Genomic DNA, 19,512 nt, shown 5'->3' with positions numbered 1-19,512 from the left:
GGTAATAACAAGAGGTAAAAATAGGTGTGATGTTTTGCCATTTTCCCTGTCAGGTATTTTAAGATAGGATCATTCAATGCACCTGCTTTGGGTAACACGATTTGCAAGCAATAATTAATGCTAATAATAGTGAAAGCACAAGATTTCCAAATCAATCATTTCTTCATAGAAATATTGTAGAAGTAACACATTCTGCCTGCTAACTCCAAAGCTCCCAGGTGGGAGCAAAATCCATCCACGTGAGATTAATAAGGATTTCCTAGAGATATTGGCAGGTTGTCAGATCTTGCTCTGTTTTAATTCTGCCACAGAGAACTGTTGCCTTCACTTCTAAGGAGTGCATTGAATATGAGTGACTGTTGTCTAGATGTCCACATAACGTCTTTGAAAAACACCAAGTAGTGAACATCTAAGAGAAGTTGTAAAATTAGGCACAAACTTGTTCATACCTTGTGGCAGTAACTAACCAGTCGATGATATAGGTATGAGGAATATCATTTATCTCAACTCTTTTTTCCACGGTAATGTTCAAAGCTATAGCTTAAACTTTTCATTTGCGGATAAGTCTTTGCACTGCCGGCCTTCAATATACTTTGTGCTTTGAATTATTGTTTTTAAATCAATAAACTATGCAGACATTTAAAACCACATACTGAGTAGAACTGGGAAAAAAATGCCTTATATTTTTAAAAGTTATTTTTACATTAAAATGTATCTTATATAAATAGCTTTAAATAAATCTATAATGTTTTAGGTGTAGAGCCCTATATCAAGGGCACAGGATAAAAATCTCCGGAATTAACTGAGCCCGCATAGTGACTGTTGCCATGGGCTCTCCTGACCTAAACCGGACAGCCCTCGAGTCCATATTAGGTAAAATATTCACGATGTAGCAACCATGTAGCATCCTGACCAATCACCTAATGCCATCCCGCCAGCAGGAATTTTCTTTGTCTTGAGGCTATAGAAGTTGGCTACTAGCCCACAAAGGGGGTCGGGCTCTCCCTGGCCCATCAGGAAGTCGACCCCTGTATTCGCAGCGCCCCTCACTAACTCTGCTCTTTGTTCTCAATAAACTCACTCTCATCTAAAATACTTTGTGTCTGGAAACTCTTCTTCCAACCCACGCACGGACCACAACAATAGGGTACCTCTATTTACTGGTTGAGAAAAAAATAAATATTAAATTTGCAGCGGGGGGAGTCTTAATTTCCTTAATTGAATTTTTCAGGGAAAACCCTAATGTAAACAATTTTTTTCAAACCTATTTTTCTTAATAAATGAAGCAGGGCTCCCAGTGCAGCAAAACTAAAAATATGTTGGCACTGAAAAAAGATTAAGAGACTGGATAATGCCATTGAAATATTCAACACAATTGTATAAAATTATAAACATAATTTAAAATATTTGCAGTACCATTTAAAATACAAGTGATTATGTGATGATTTCAGTCTAATTTTGCCCTATCTGTTTATAAATTTGGGATACTGAAGAGGTCTGAAAGTATACATTTCTAATTTAAGTCATTTCACAAATTAAGTATCATTTGTAAATAGCTTTTTACCTACATTAGAATTTCAGAACTTAGTTTACCGGTGCTCAGGAAAAATGAGCGGATCCAGGATCACAAATGTCATCGTCCCTCCATGCCTTCCCTCTTGGTAGCTTCTCTATTAGGCAGCTCTCTCCATCTGATGGCTCCCAGGATCCATCCCTGATTCTCACCAGCTTCCAGTCTGGCCAAACAAGAAAGTGTTTTTGGTGAGAGAGTTCATTGGCCTATCTTAGCTTATGTGCCAACTATTGAGACATTCCTTGTGGTCACAGAGATGGCTTCTCTGCTTGACCAAAACTAGATGACATGCTTCCCCCAGAGCTGGTCAAGTTGGAGAGTCGGGGGGACAGGAGAGGTGGGCAGGAAGTTGACCTGAACCCTATGGACTAAGAAAAGGAGAGGGATAGTTTCCAAGAGGAAAGCAGGTGAACACACGCTGAGATAACCAAAACAATAGGTGGCCACTATGCAGGAAGACAAAGAAAGAGTGAGCAGAGGATGAGTTATGCCTTAATCCTTTGGATACATTTTCAAAGATGATCACGGTTCCTGTAATATGCTGAGACCCATGTTTTCAAACTGTGTCACACTGGGTAGGATATGCTAGAAGAAAATGAATAGGAAATATAGCAGGAATCTCATGCATATATGATTGCACTCATTCTCAATATAAAATATATTTCCTATTATGAATCAAAGTGGAAAAGGGTTGAAAAGATACTTGCTTTAATAAAGGCTGTAATCTTTGCCTCTAGATTTCCTTCTCTTTTGAATTTATGACTGCATTACCATTTTAATTCTAGGGCTCCATTCAAATTTATTAGCACGATTTCTAATACCTCTTACTAAAATTTCCTCCTTAGCATATAGTTATGTAACAGAGAAGAGCAAAGCTGACTCCTTATTAAGCCTTTCCGTTTAGCTCTAACATTTGTGTTCTATTGCCTGTGCTTAGTCATGCTGGCTCTGCACCTTTTAGTAAAGAATATACAGGATAGCCCATTCTCAAGGCTCCGACCTTTGAAGGTGTAACACTTTTCCATTCATTTAGAGATAAAAAGTTGCAGAACAGAGAATAACATTTGTCTTGTTGGAGGCTTATAGGAACATCGTGACCTGACCTCCGCGGACAGCTGCAAGAACAAAGGATTCCAGCACCAAGAAGTCTGCAACAACCAACCACACCCCCTCCCCTTTTAGTACAAAAGATGCCTGAAATCTAAGTGGGGTAAGATGGTTCTTTGGGACACTAGTCCAGCATCATCACGGTCTGCTGGCTTTCCAAATAAAGTCGCTATTCCTTGCCCCAACAAGTCGTCTCTCGATTTATTGGCCTGTCCTGCGGTGAGCAGTACAAGCTTGGACTTGGTAACAGTTACACAAAATATTAATAGGGATTTCTAGGTTTAACTTTGAAACATTAAAATATCTCCCCCTACCCCCAGTTTTCAAGTAACCCTTCCATACATATATTCACTCATTCAACAAATAATCACTGAAAAGTTATTTTGTTGGTAAGTTTATATATGCAAGTTGTGTTACATATTGTGTTCTATGTAGCCATTAGTGCACACATATATTGATTAGGGTCCTCTCTGGAGAACAGCATTCAAGTCTGAAGGACTCTAATATGAGGAACCAGTTACAACGGTACTGGAAGAACTGAGGAGACAAACATGGGATGATGAAGTAATCCGGCAGCAGCAGGAAGGCACCACCACCTCCAGAACTGGTGGGATGCAGGGTATCAGTACCACCAGGAACCACCAGGGAGGCTGCCATGCAAAGTTGTGACTACAGAGCAGGGGCTGTCCCGTGGGTGTTAGGGATGCCACCTGCCCTGCCAGGGATGCCACCTTAAATGAAAGTAAGAGGAAATCTCCCATCTGCCTGCCCTTCAGTATTCCTGTCAGTGTCTCCCAGCTGAGAAGGGGGTCAGGAAAATGTAGTTTGCAGGGTCAGCCCCTTGTGATACAGAGCCAAGCAGTGGAGTGGAAAGGAATGGATTTGAGAATAAACAGGCAAATGACAGGCATGACATACATTGGATATGTTCCCTGCTACAGTCATAGATTTGAGCTTTAGCGCCAACTTGCTTTTAAAAGTCATGAGTAAAGATATCACTCTAACTCCATAATAATATAATGGTGCAATATTCTGGGGTCTAATTCCACAATAGCTAGTGACCTTACAGTCATCTTGCATGTATGTAACAGCCTATGCATTTAGGCATAATGATGCATGAATTTATTATTAATTTCTATCACTAATCCTTAAGATCATTTGTCTTCTTTGTCTTATATTCAAGAAATACTGTCTCTCCATCACTGTATAGATGCTGTGAAGGATACAATGATATTAAAACACGTTGACTGTCTTATTAAATCCTATCACATTTTTGGGTTCAACCTCCTGAGTTTAAGTTGTAAGAGGATAAACTGGTAAATTCCTAGATTTAGGTTGCCCTAAAGCAATTGCATGCTAATCAGACACCATTATCTAAAATCTAAATGTATAAGCTTAAGTAAATTTTTATTTCTTTGCCCTTAAATTTATATATGTGTGATATGTAGAGAGAAACATATAGATATAGATATAGATTTGTTCCTGGACCCACAAAGTAATTTATAGAGCTTTGTGTACTTTGTAATCATTGAGTATGAGTAGCAGAGGATTCAGATAAACCTTGAAATTCATGACTTAACACAACAGAGTTGTTTTTCTTTGCTCACAGAGTCCAATGCTGGTATACAGTGAGCATATTTCCACGAGGTGGTTTAGGCTGCTTTGCCTTGTAGCTCCACCGTCTAGACCTTTGCAGTCATTCAATTCCAGCCAGTGGACTGGAGAAGAAAAAATGGAGAACGTATACCTGCTTCTTAAACATTTCAGCCGGAAAATAACATTCATTATTTTACTCATAGCCCACTGGTGAGAGCTAGCCTAAAAGTCCTATCTAGATGCTGAGAAATGCAGACACATACATGCCTCCCAGAAACAACTCTACACAACAGAAAGGGCGCATGAATTTTCAAGGGACAAACACATCTTTTGTCTTTGCCGCATCTACTGTCTCTATAAATCCCGTGTTCCTCACACTGAATACATTCGCTCCCACTCCAGGGAAACATCCTAAAATCCCATGCAGTTACTATACCCAACTCAAATCCAGATCTCCAATAACGGCACTGCCCTCTCCTTTAGGACACTGTGGCTTCTCATGATCAAGGGATGATTTATCTGGCCTGAGCACACACTCTATAGTCATAAGCAGAGAGAAAATCTACAATCAAATCTCTCATTTAGAAAAGGGAAGAATGGGATCACTGGTCAATAGCCATGGTACAACCCTACAAGTAGGCATTGTGAGGTCTCTGCCCTGAAGTGGGGACTTTCTTGACTTTCCTACAGTCTTCAATTTGGAATTAATGATTTCACCATTGTGCCGGAAAGGGGAGGGGGAGGGGGACTCTGGCTTTGCCCTAAGCGGGAGGGGGCTTTTTTGCTGTATTATCCTCTGTGGTTTGTTTGTTTTTGGGGGTTTGGGGGGTTTTTTTTGGTACCAGATCTTCTGGGAAGTGATGTAGTTTTCACACACGCTATCCTGTCAATGCAAGTTTCAAAACCCAAGGTTTACTTTAAGTCTTAAACAGTTAAAGGCTTTTTCAGTCTGGCGTGTGATTTCTTTAGCTGAGCAATTCAAAAAAACGAGTAGGCTTCTGCTCTGTTTGCTTCCAGTTGATTTCATTTGCCTGAAAAACACCCAGATATCTTGAATAGTCATAATTACTAGTCATAATCCTTCAGGCTGATATATTTCTTTGAACCTCCTCCCCCCATTCCTTCTCTTCTTTCAACATAAGGGTAGTTACATTGAGGTAAGCCAGCTTGGAGGGAACTCTACACTAGTAGTTTGTGGCAGAACTCTGCTTTAATGGATCTTTAATGCAGAAAACATTTCTGAATCTTACCTTTTCATATTTGGAGACTAAAACCATTTGAGTTTTCAATCCAAAAGGCTACAAATTTCTGGATTCTCTCTTCTCCTTTTCTTTCCATTTTTACTGCCAACTAACCTATATCAGCCTGAGCTTAACTGCTAGTTCTATTCCTTGCTAAATGTAACCAGAAGACACCAAAAGATACCACTAGCATTCTGTCTTCCAACCTCTTCATCTAGAAATCAGCCTGAGTAGGCAGGGGAGACAATATACTTGTCAAATGTTTCATCTTTGCTTAATAAGTTCCTCCAGTTTTGTAGCCTCACTGAGTACTGACCTGCTAAGCCAATGACACTGCTGAGAAGTATAACAAAATGGCTATCCAAAATGCGTTGAATATCTTGTGTTTGCCCTCCCAGGCTGCTGATATATAAAGACTAACTACTCCTTTGCCTGTCAGCACCTGATTTGGTTCAGTCAACAGGAGGCTCTCAAAAGAGGTTGGAGGACCAGAGGAAAGTGAGGTCAGGGTATTTTTCCTTGGCTTCATTCCTGAGTTGTTGGTATCAGCATCTGTCTGGGAGTCCTTCCCCTATAGCTACTCACAATACAGCCTGGTAACCATTCTCTTCTCCAGGTCCTTGGGTGGTAATAATCTCCTGCAGTTACTACCCCAGGGTCCTACACTCCCCCTTGTTATTTCCCTGAACACCACAGGTAACTTTATAAATAAATGTTTTACTCAGCTCTCTTCAAATTGCCCAGTTTGAGAGTGCCATTTCTCTCCTGCCAGAACTATAACTAATAAACTCAAACTTATCAAATGACTATTAGCTAGAGCTGTTACTCTTTCACTCAGTAGCACCCTGTCGATGGAGTTTAAATTAGGTGAAACTGGGGTAAAACACCTCATACTATTGGTAGTAAAAGGAGAATTCACAAATAACAACTTCAGGAATAAAAACAGGTTCTGTAGAAAATGAAAAGATAGTACAACAAATTGCAATAGTAAATACATTAAATGGGAAAATACCTAGAAATATACAACTTATTAAAATGGACACAAGTAGAGAAAGAAAATTGGATTAGTCAAATGACTACTAAAGAGATTGCAAACTAGCCAATTTATTTGATCTATAATTGGATACTTCCCATAAAGAAAGTCTTTACCCAGATGGCTTCACTGGTTAATTCTCTCAAATATTTAAGGAGGAAGCAATTCCAATGTTACGCTGACTCTCCCAGAATACAGAAGAAGCCAATTCCCAATTTATAACCTTGATTTCAAATACGGACCTTAAAAATAAAACAGTTATTTTACCAGCAAAAATGGGTTTATTCGGGAATAGCAGAGGAATAGCAATTCAGGAAAAGCAAGCTATGGCAAAAGCCATAGGCAAGTCCAACACACAACAAAGAGGAATGTTATTTTCTAGAGAGAAAAGGAGCAAAATGGAAGGGGTTATTTTGAAAAAAGTCCATCGGAGAAAAGTGAGAGTTCAGGGTGATGACGGTTTCTCACTGGCTGAGTTGCTGGGGTAGTCAATTTCTTGTAGGAGACACCATGTACATCTTTTCCTGTTGGGACCTGTGATGGATGATTCTTTCCTGTTGATGATTCTTCTGTTGGGGTCTGCAATTGACAATGCTTCCTGTAATTGACATCAGGTGGTACTGCCTGAGAGCTCCCCCTTCTGGCTTCCTGACTCCATCTTAGTGAGGTTTTCCTTTATTAATTCTCACCAAAACCTTCCAAAGACATTTTTTTTTTTTTTTTTTTTTTTTGTGGTACGCGGGCCTCTCTCCCGTTGCGGAGCACAGGCTCCGGACGCGCAGGCTCAGCGTCCATGGCTCATGGGCCCAGCCGCTCCGCAGCATGTGGGATCTTCCAGGACTGGGGCACGAACCCGTGTCCCCTGCATCGGCAGGCACACTCTCAACCACTGCACCACCAGGGAAGCCCCAAAGACATTATTTTAAAAAGTGTAGCTCAATAACACTTGTGCCACAATAAACACAAAAATTCTAAATAAGTTAGCAAAAAACTCTTCCACATCAAAAAATAACAGAAATCAACAAACTGGTTAATATAGTAATTAAATTTGGTCTAATATTCAAATTGAATCAGTGAAATTATCATATTAACAAAAAACTTTAAAAATCATTTTAATATATGCAGAAAAAATACAAGTATCCACACAGTACAGCATATTAATATTGAAGTTTTTCAAAATCTTTTCTTCTGCAATTGGGAACAAATCAAGGATGTCCACTCTCTCTCCTTTTATTTTAAATTGTACTGAATGGTCAATCCAGTGCAATCAGGCAATGAAGGGAAATGGCATTGTAAAACATTGGAAAGGAAAAGATAAAACTATCATTGTTTGCAATGGATGTGACTATCCATGAGCAAAAGTCTAAGAAATTTAAATTATTAGAATTAACGATGACTTTAGCGTTGTAGACTACCAAAAAGTGGCCACAATTCTTTGCAGCTTCTCCCAATGAGAGGTGGAGTCTATTTCTCCAACCCTGAATGTGGGTTGGCCTTGTGACCTCCTTTGTCACAACAGTGCAGGAGAATCGATATTGTGATTTCGGGAGAGGCCTTCGCATGTTTCTGCTCTTGTGCATGGAATCCCGCCACCTCATGAACAAGCCTGAAGCTAACCTGCTGGTGGATGAGACATCACATAGGGAAGAACCAAAACCCTCCTATTAGCCAGTTCCCAGTCATCCCCCCAGCCGGCAGCAGATACATGAGTGAGCCCCACTGAAAGATTAGCCAAGCCTGACTCAAAGCAGCTGAGCCCAGCCCAAATCACCAACCTCCAGAATTGCAAGATAAATAAATTGTTGTTTTAATCCACGAATGTATGGGTTCTTTGTTATGCAACAAATGCTAACTAATGCAGGAAGTCTCTGAAAACAAAGAGAGTATAGAAAAATATGAGAAATTCCTAAAACCAGAAAAAATATATATATAGTATGTTCAACAGCATAAAAATTACCAAGTAGCCTCTGGCTTTGATGGGCTTCAAGAAAGAAAGAAAGAAGGAGAAGAAGAAGAAAAGAGGAGAGGGGGAAATGGAAGGAAGAAAGAAAGAAAACTAAAAAAAGCTTGACTGAACGCAAAAAAAAAAAAAATCGTCTCACTAATGGCATAGGAAAGCTATCCAGGCAATCAGAATTTAAGGGACCAAGATGCTGGAGAGAAGATAAACCCACTGAAATGAGCATGGTGTTTCCGCTATTTTCTGTTGAGACACCACCAATTTGTAAAAGCACAGAGATGCTTTTACTGAGCAGAGCATGGTTGCTAAACTGCAGAGAAGTAGAATAGAACAGACTTAAAAGAGTTACTTGGCGCGGAGAAATGGAGCTTAGGACTATCAAACAGCCAGGACTTAAGAGGAAAAGATTGTGGAAAGAAAGGATATACAGAAAAGAAAGCCCAACGATCTGAGCCAGTTTCCCCCCCAAGCCATTCGCAGCTTGGTTTGAGAGACAGGCAAACTTGGTGAAAAGCTAAGCATAGCTCTCATCAGTATCACTACGTGAGGGAGAAAACAGTAAACGCCAGTTCCCATTAGGGTGGTGAGGTAATAAAAAATAGCCCAGGCTTTCATCTGAGGCCCCCAAAAGGTTATACTTTATAAGTAAGGGCAAACCAGAAATAGAGACCAGGCCTTATGAAGACTAAAACCCAGACTCAAATCAGCTTAATATCGTATTAGATTTAACTGATATAATATTATTCTCCTGGTCTGCCATACGCTATTAAAAACCTTCTCTGGAGAAAAATTATCAGCCAAAGCTTCCATAACTTTTCATACACAATTTCTAGCATTCCAATACAAATTAATATACATAAAAACAGATAGTGATAAAATAATAATGTATTTTAAAAGACAGTCCCTAAGGGCTGTCATCAGAAACGGACTTTAAAATAATTATGATTAGTATATTTAAAAATTAGATGACAAGATTGGGAATTTTCCTAAAGAACTAGAAATAATAAGAGTCCTAGAACTGAAAATACAATAACGGAAATTTAGAAAACAATAGATGAAATTAAAGATTAGACATATCTGAAGAGAGGATTTGTGAGTCTGATCTGTGAATAAGAAAATAGGTCAGCAGAAAATGTCTAGACTGAAACAAAAAGAGGAAGGGGGATGAGAAATACGGAAAACAGTGTAAAGGAAATATAGACCTTCAAACAGTCTAACATGGGTGCAGTTAGAGTCCTAGAAAAGGAAACAGAAATTGAGGTAGGAGCAACATTTGAAGCCAATGTTCAAGAATTTTCCAAAAGTAATTCAAGCTTCTGATTCAAGAATCAATACAAATGACAAGAAGAAAAGCATGCCTTGCCAAATAGATAGTAAAACCCACTGAAAACCAATGACCGAATGAAATCTTAAAACCAGCCAGAGGGAAGCAAAGGAGCAAAAATAAAATTGGCAACTGACTTCTTACCAGTAACTGCCTAAGTCAGAAGACAATGAAATAATGTTTCAAAGTTTCAAAACAAACAAAAAACCTAGAGTTCTACATGCAGAAAAAAAAAATCTTTCAAAATTGAAGGTGCAATAAAGATCTTTCCAGAAAAAACAAACAAACAAACAAACAACTGGGAGAACTTATCACAACAGATCCACATTCAAAGAAATACAATCAAGGAGTTTTTCAGGCAGCAGAAAGGATCCCCAGATGGAGAAAGAGAAATGCAGGGAGATATGAAGGATATTGGAAAAGGAAAGGGAAGTGAGGAAACAGAAATAAGTATTTATTTTATTAAGCAATGAAACTACTGACTTTCAGGATTTAACATATATGAAAGCACAGAAGTTAAGAGTAAATAGAGTTAAGGTGCTCTAAGGTATCTGTATTTTCTACAATTTGGTTAAAAACCACTAATTAATATTAGATATCAATAAATCGAGCATGCCTATGGTAATATATAAGATAAATCATGTATAACCAGTAAGCTAATTGAGAAGAGATCTTACTAATAATGATTAGCTGATGAGTCCAAAGGAAAGAAGAAAAAACAGTACATATAATGGTGGACCCAACAGAACACAAATAGGTCTTTGAGTGAGCAAATCGTAATTTGTCATCCCACACTTCTCTTTACAACCCCCTTGGCTTCCCCCTGCAGTTAGGACAAAAATTCTCATTTGAGTTATTGTAAGGAAGACAGAATAGACATAGTTTTCTCCAAGGAACAGAACTGTGAATAAGTGGAGGTCCAAGTGACGTGGTATAAGGTACCATCAGAATTAGGATACTCCAAATGAAATACATTTGTCCTGGAAGCAGACAATTCACTGCTCATTGAGATGATGGAGGCTGATACCAGTTAGCCACCTATTAGGGATATTGTGCACAGCATTTCTACCTAAGTGGGAAATTGGACCAAAAGAGCTTTAAATCTCTTTTAACTTTTGTTTCTATTCTATGCACTATATAATGGTCTGTGCAGTTTAGTTTATACAAAGTAAATACCATCCATGATAATGTTGATACTTTTCCTTAGTCACAAAAGGTCATTATGGTACTCCTGCACTATTTTGCTTCCTTTCTAACTTTTTAAATGTCTGGTTTCCCCTATCTATTTAATAGATGAAGTATTTGGTAGGAGGCTTTCCAGAACTGTGTACCTACTTTGCTGCTTCCCCATCGTATAGTCAGGTGCCTACTTCCAGCCTACAGCAGGGACCTTTTCAAATGAATCACGGCGGCTGCCTAATTTTGGATAAATCCAAAGACTACTTTATTCAGATGGCGTGGCAAAAGGCTCACAAAATGTTAGTTGATTAATGGCCTGCTCCATTCTTCCTGCCCATGGGGATGGGGGGGGGGAGGTTTTCTTGGCAAGGAGGATGTTTTGAGCACTGTTTTCTTAAGTAAACTTTTTCACCCTTATCTAATGGCTGCTCAAGTATTATGGTGAAAATGATTTTTTTGGTCACTTCCTATGTCTTACCAGTGAGGGGATGTTGAAAGTTTACAGGAACAACACAAGCAGACACCTAGGGTTTTATGGGGATGAACGTGCTGCCTTATATGAAACTGAGTCAGAAAGTTGCATCTTTCTGGTCTTTGATCTTTTGTTTTCCTCATCCCTCTGACCCACTTCTACTGCCCCAAATCAAGTTCTCATAACATCTTACATGTGCTAAAGTAATTTTACTTTTCTCATTAACTGCTCTTAAGTCCCCAGTGTCTGTCTTAGTCTATTAACCCGAAATACTGATGTGGTGTAACCTAACACATGCTCTAACTGGGTCACTCCCCGGCTCAGAACCTCTGCCTTCTGTTTCCAGAGGCATGAAGTCCAGACCTCCAGCCGAACATTCCAGACCTTTCCCAATCTGACCACCACTCACCAGTCCTGCCTTATCTGAGCTCATCCTTATCAAATTATAGGCTTCCCCAAATCCAGCCCCACCCCACCCCAGCTTTTGCTTATTCTCTTCCCTTTTTATCCTCATCTATAAATCTTCTCTATATTGAAAGGAGAAGGAGAATGTGCCAGGGGATGTTTTGGATAGAATTCCTGCAAGTGGAAGAAAATTAAAATTGGGGGTGGGGGAGGCGATGATGGAAGTTTTAGGGTAAAGATGCTAGGAAAAAAATTTGGATAAATTTCAGAGAAACATGGTTTTCATATTTAGCCTAGTATAAAAGCATAAGGAATAGATTTCTGAATTATCTGCATACAGATGTTTGTAATCATTGTTGATTCAGATGCAACTGAACAATGAATAAGCTTTTCTTATTATAATCACAGCACCTAAGACAGAAAAGCAGGCCTTTCCATGGTGCCCAATACCTCGCTGGTTAAGTACTTATCACATAGTTAAGTGCTTTTTTACATGTTGGTTCACCTGAACTGTTTAGTGGTGAGGGGTGATCAGTCATAACCCGAAACGGCCCATCCACCATAGGGCTTTATCCCTGCCAATTCTTTCTTTGTGTTCTAAAATGTCTAAAACAAGTCAGGCACCAGGGTTGCTGGGTTGCTCGGTCTCTCAGCATCATTTCACACACAGGATGACAGAGTCCTGCTTAGTCCCTGCTTCCCATTATCTTTTTCATCTAATTACCAGTTGTGGTGAGTGACTAATGAGGATTGCTGAACTCCGAGCAATCCTATTTTTCTTGTCATTGCTGTAAAATATTCAAAACTTAAAAAAAACACAACAACAACAAAAAACTAAGCAGAATAACACTATTTGGAGAGCTCTACACACACAGACACACAAACGCACAACTTGATTGGGTAGAAAACCAGAAACATGAGAAATGGCAGATTTCCAATACAACTTTCTCATTTTTAAAATAATTCTTATTGGAGTCTAGTTGATTTACAATGTTGTATTAGTTTCTGCTGTACAGCAAAGTGAATTAGTTATACGTATACATATATCCACTCTTTTTTAGATTCTTTTCCCATATAGGTTATCCCAGAGCATCGAGTAGAGTTCCCTGTGCTCTACAGAAGGTCCTTATTAGTTATCTATTTTATATATAGTCGTGTGTATGTGTCAGTCCCAGTTCTCCCATTTTATCCTTGCCTCCCCCTTTCCCCGCCTGGGAACCGTAAGTTTGTTTTCTATACCTGTGACTCTATTTCTAAGACTGTCTCCTTTAATAGGCTCCTCACTTTTAGATGTTTCTAAGGCAAATGCTAGTATCTTGTTTCATTCACCTCTTCATGGCTCCTTAAGCATTTTATAGAAAAGAGAAGAGGCTGAGTCAGCCCAAGTAATTCTCAGTCATAAGCTTCCCTGAGTCCATCCCTGCTTGTGTTCTCCCCCTTTACACCGAAACAAAATGTAAATAAAGGGGAAAACTAGCCCTTCTTTAAACTCCCCCTTGTTTAACTTACATATAGTCAATCAACCCTGTTGTGTTTCAGCTTATTTGTGACAAATCTTACTTTAATGACGTTTTGACCTGCATGTAAAAAACTAAAGCAATAAAGTACTTTTCTATTCTTCCCTGTCCCTCTATCTCAAGAAAGAGACAATCTTGCTTTACTTTAATTTAGTGCTCTGTTACAGTCTAAACCAGTCCTTTCTACCCATAGAAGAGAAATTTGTAAGGAAAGTTAAATAATTTTCTTAGGGCTCTGAAGTAGGGTATTTCCTGAGTGAATTTTTAAATTTAAACTACATTTAATGTTGTAAATTCCAAGAATAGTAATAGATCTACCTTCAGTTCACATACGTTTACTGAATAACCTCCTTGTTTCAAGCACAGCCCTAGAAACCAAGCAGCCAAGGATGAATAAGTTATGTGTCTGCTTTCAAGGAGCTCACAATCATGTTTGGGAAGCAAACATGTAGAGGAAAAAATTACAATTCCACGCTATAAAGATTGTAACAGATTTCTGTACAAGGTGGATGGGAAAATTGTAATGGAAACTCTGCTTGGGCGGGTCAGGGAAGGAGAGACTTCATAAGAAGGAGACACTTGAGCCCAGCCTTGACAGATTTTTAAGAATTTGGAGGAAGATGTTCCAAGGAGAGGGAAAGTGCATAATTGGTTCAACAAACTAAAATCAGTTCCTTATGATTTCAGCATACAACTTAGGGTTGAAAGCTGGTGTAAAGCATCCTGTGAGTCATTCTAAGAGGTCTGCACTTTATTTTGGCAGTTGGGGACCTTTCCTGGACGTTGAGAAGAAGTAATATGGACTTATTTGTGTTTGAGAAGATGAGCTTGGGGCGGTTTCAGAATGGAATAGATAAAAGCTGACCTGAAAATCTGGGTAGCTTAGTGGGAAAACATCACAAAATTCCATAGGAGAGATGATAGAGGCTTCAGTACCTGCAGTAACCATGGAGATGAAGAGGTAAGCACAGACAGGGGCACAGTTAGGAATCAGAATCAGCAGTGCCACATGAGAAATGAGCAGTGACAAGGAAGACAACTCAAAGTTTCAAAAAACCACAGAGTTTATAAGAGCATCATCAGCATCACTGAAATGCAGCAGTAGCGTCAGCAACCTTGAACCAGAATCGTTCTTTTCAGCACACTGTGAAATGGATTACTTCCTCCACAGCCACATGAGGCAGGGCTCAACTATCAAATCTACTTATTTTTAATGAATAGGGAAATGGACAGATCTGGGAAGAAAGGATGGCAGGTCAAGAGTGAAACAGTGTCTCATCATTCCCATCCTGGAGAGGTTTTCTGACTCTCATAGTTACTATTATCAGAGATGAGAGTGTCTCCAGTGTGTGTTTCACAAATTACATTTCTGCAGAAGAGATTATAGGGAAAGACATGAGTTTGGGCTCTTGGTTTCAAGAGAAAACAATTATAAGGACATCAAGGTGTCTTCCAGAGCTCGAGGGCAGGAATGCAGCTGATGGCAGGCAGGAACACCTGGGACCAAGATGTCCAAAATATCGGCACTGCCCATTTCTTCTCATCTATTTGAATCTTCTCTCTGTTTCTCTCTCTGAAGACTTGCTTTTATCAATGTCAGATTTCATTTTCTCTGAGGGCATTAATTTTTTTTCAAAGAAAGGACAAATTACAGCTACTGGGATTCTCTTCAATTGATATTCAATTTACTAAAGTAAAAAATTCTAAAACTTAGTTTCCCTTAAGCCCTTAATCATATATATATATGTATATACATCATATACTTTTATTTATAAATTTAGTAAAATTTAACAATAACTTTCAAATTGGTCTTTGACTGCCCTTTGAGTCACTCAAGTTACAGAACTCAGTAAACACACAGGCTTCTCACAAATTAGTTAATTTAATTGCCTTCAACATTTTAGATGCATCCGTAAGATTAATACATTTGTTGCCTGATCTGACCTGACAAGTGAAGTTTCCCCCAAGTACTTTCTCAAGTATTTACACTACTGTAGTAAACCTAATATATTAAATTCATAAATATGATAAATCTGAAGTCCCCTCAAGCATCTCAGTAGTCTTTACAATCTTAGAAAAAAAGTCTCTCGTTTTGCAACATACATCCCAAGTTCAAATCAATTCTTTAATTATGATTTTAAATTAGAATTTAAAAACCTCAACTGTCAGATTCTCTAACAAGCTAAATGTGGTAGCAACCTTTAAGCTGGCCCCCCATGACCCTCCCCTCCTGGTATTCACATTCTTGTGCAATACCCTCCCCTTGGAGGGCTGGAATTTAGTGACTTCTAGTGGGTAGAATGCAAGAGAAGAGATGCTATGTTACTTCCAAAATGAGGTTATGAAAAAACTGCCTTCTGTCTTTGGTGACCTCCTACCTCTCTTGATTGCTCACTCTGAGGTAGCCAGCTGCTGTGTTGTGAGCTTCCCTATGGAAGACCCATGTGGCAGGGAACAGAGGGAAGCCTTCAGGCAACAGCCAGTGAGGAGCTGGGACAATCAGATCAACAAACCATGAGGAACTGAATCTCGTGAGCAACCAGGTGAATGAACTTCGAAGCAGAACCACCCTCTCCCTGCCCTCAGTTGAGCCTTCAAATGAGACTGCAGCCCCAGCTGACACCTCGATTGCAGCCTTGAAGAGACTTTGAGGCAGAGGTATTCAGCAGAGCTGCACCTTGATTCCTGATCTACAGAAACTGTGAGATAATAAATATTTGTGCCTTTAAGCCACAAAGTTTTGGAGTTATTTGTTATAAATATGTACTAGTCAGGGTTCTCCAGAAAAGCAGAACCAATAGCTTGTGTGCGTGCGTGTGTGTGTGTGTGCAGTGTGTACACAGAGAGAAAGAGAGACAGAGAGAACTGGCTAGTCCAAAGGGCAGACTGACCAGATGGTAGTTCCAAAAAGAGTTCACGCTGCAGCCTTGAGTCCAAAAGCAGTCTGGCAGGGAGCACGTTGAGGGTGGGGCAGTTGGCAGAATTCCACCCTCTTTGGAGGACCTCAGTCTTTTCTCCTAAGGCCTTCAACTGAGGCCCATCCACTCTATGGAGGGTCCTCTGCTTCGCTCAAAGTCTACTGATTTAAATGTTAATCATATCTAAGAAATGCCTTCACAGCAACATCTAGACTGGTGTTTGACCAGACAGCTGGGCACCTGAGCCAAGTCTCAAGCTGACATATGAAATCAACCATCATAGCATCAATAAATAATTTACACATATTAAAACTATAAATAATTTATTACCAAATATGAGCATATTTTTCCTACATTAATACCAAAGTATGTACTTAACCATGTCTATATTTAACTTTAAACCTCTTCAAGGAGATTGTTTTGTGATTCAGAGAAGAACTGGTATTGTCATCTCAGTGTGTCAACGTTGCTACTGACCTGTGTGATTTGGGGTCAGGATGAAAGGTCTGGGACAGCAGACGTACAGACTGATACCGTTCCTGCCTCTGAAAGCAGGCTTCAGGCATTCCTTTAGCATATATTTCCATCTGATTTGGATAAATGGAATTTTACCACCTGAGGCTTTAGCTACATTTTTTTCACCATTTAATTGGATTTTGTATTGTTTTGTTTGTTTCCTTTTAGATTTAGGTATATCTGTTGGAGCTTGCATATCCTTCATGCTTTTGTTTGACTCAAATACCACAGTAGTAACTGCATCCTGGCTTGTCCTGTCCACAGAGTAGAAAATATGGCCACTAATAGCTCCCATGCTTCTACCTTTATACCTACATGTCTGGCATCCTGAAAGATATTAACTTCATTTCTATTTCTAAAACTGTTGTAAGGATTCCAGTTGATCTGGTCCAGGTATGTCCTGTCCAATGAAAAAAGACACACAGCCAGGGCCAGATAGGCAAGGGCCAACCATATTACATTCTAAGCTTGGCACGTGATTTAAGTTGCATATGAACAGCATGTTTTACTCTGTAGTCTGTATTAAGAATTCTGAAAAGTAACTTGCTGGGATAAGGTCTAAAAGCAAACAAGGAATGATCCTACAGGTAAGAATTCTAGGCACTAGAGGAAGCTAAAGAGGTACTTTTAGATGTAGAGACTCTGGTAGCCATAAAGTTGGGGACTGGAGCATGGCTGCTCTAGGCCTACCTGTCAATACCAAGCAGAAAAATACTTATTTGCTGCTTTCTGCTACCTGGATTGTCTTAAATATTTGAACATGATGATCTGAAAGTTGAAGACAGGTTTTCTTCTGCCTTTTCCCTTCACTATAGTAAAGTAAGAGCTATCGTAAGGACATCAAATTAAAATTTCTAATGATTGATTTTTAGAAGACATAGTAGCAATAGAATCAAGAAGAGAAATGAGAATAAAGGAAATCGATTCCTAGGTAACTCTTTAAGCACTGAATGGGTTCTTTCCTCAGAATTACCCTTTTATAAATAGGAGACACATACATGACCTGCATTCAGTCTCAGGATGGGCACGTAAATCTCACACCAGTTATGTGGAATTCATAACTTTGGCTGGCTACCATCTTTTCCTCTTAAATTAATCATATGCGGCATCTCAGAACTTACCCCCACGGCTGGGGACTAGAAGTGTCATTTAACCATGTGCTCCTTGGAATCTCTCACATGATTAAGTATGTATATCCAGTTCTAAGAAAGAGTAAAGATTTGGTTACTATAGCAGAATGGAGCTTTCATCAATCTTGAGAAATAAAAATGAAGCTGGAGGAATCAGGCTCCCTGACTTCAGACTATACTACGAAGCTGCAGTAATCAAGACAGTATGGTACTGGCACAAAAATAGAAATATAGATCAATGGGACAGGATAGAAATCCGAGAGATAAACCCATGCACGTATGGTCACCTTGTCTTTGATAAAGGAGGCAAGAATATACAATGGAGAAAAGACAGCCTCTTCAATAAGTGGTGCTGGGAAAACTGGACAGCTACATGTAAAAGAATGATATTAGAACACTCCCTAACACCATACACAAAAATAAACTCAAAATGGATTAAAGACCTAAATGTAAGGCTGGACACTATAAAACTCTTAGAGGAAAACATAGGCAGAACACTCTATGACATAAATCACAGCAAGATCCTTTTTGACCCACCTCCTAGAGAAATGGAAATAAAAACAAAAATAAACAAATGGGACCTAATGAAACTTAAAGGCTTTTGCACAACAAAAGAAACCATAAACAAGACAAAAAGACAACCCTCAGAGTGGGAGAAAATGTTTGCAAACAAAGCAACTGACAAACGAAGCAACTCCAAAATACACAAGCAGCTCATGCAGCTCAATATCAAAAAACAAACGACCCAATCCAAAAATGGGCAGAAGACCTAAATAGACATTTCTCCAAAGAAGATATACAGGTTGCCAACAAACACATGAAAGGATGCTCGGCATCACTAATCATTAGAGAAATGCAAATCAAAATTACAATGAGGTATCACCTCACACTGGTCAGAATGGCCATCATCCAAAAATCTACAAACAATAAATGCTAAAGAGGATGTGGGGAAAAAGGAACCCTCTTGCAGTGTTGGTGGGAATGTAAATTGATATAGCCACTATGGAAAACAGTAGAGAGGTTCCTTAAAAAATGAAAAATAGAACTACCATATGACCCAGAATTCCCACTACTGGGCATATACCCTGAGAAAACCATAATTCAAAAAGAGTCATGTACCACAATGTTCACTGCAGCACTATTTACAATAGCCAGGACATGGAAGCAATCTAAGTGTCCATCAACAGATGAATGGATAAAGAAGATGTGGCACAGATATACAATGGAATATTACTCAGCCATAAAAAGAAACGAAATTGAGTTATTTGTAGTGAGGTGGATGGGCCCAGAGTCTGTCATACAGAGTGAAGTAAGTCAGAAAGAGAAAAACAAATACTGTATGTTAACACATACATATGGAATCTAAAAAAAAAAAAAAAAGGTTCTGAAGAACCTAGGGGCAGGACAGGAATAAAGATGCAGACGTAGAGAATGGACTTGATGACACAGGGACAGGGAAGGGTAAGCTGGGATGAAGTGAGAGAGTGGCATGGACATATATAGACTACCAAATGTAAAACAGATAGCTAGTGGGAAGCAGC

This window comes from Delphinapterus leucas, chromosome 6, assembly GCF_059928025.1.
Source record: "Delphinapterus leucas isolate spDelLeu-1000000601 "Yukka" chromosome 6, BTC_Dleu_Yukka2, whole genome shotgun sequence".
NCBI lineage: Eukaryota > Metazoa > Chordata > Mammalia > Artiodactyla > Monodontidae > Delphinapterus > Delphinapterus leucas.
The sequence above is the reverse complement of the archived record's forward strand: the minus strand, read 5'-3'. Positions refer to the sequence as shown.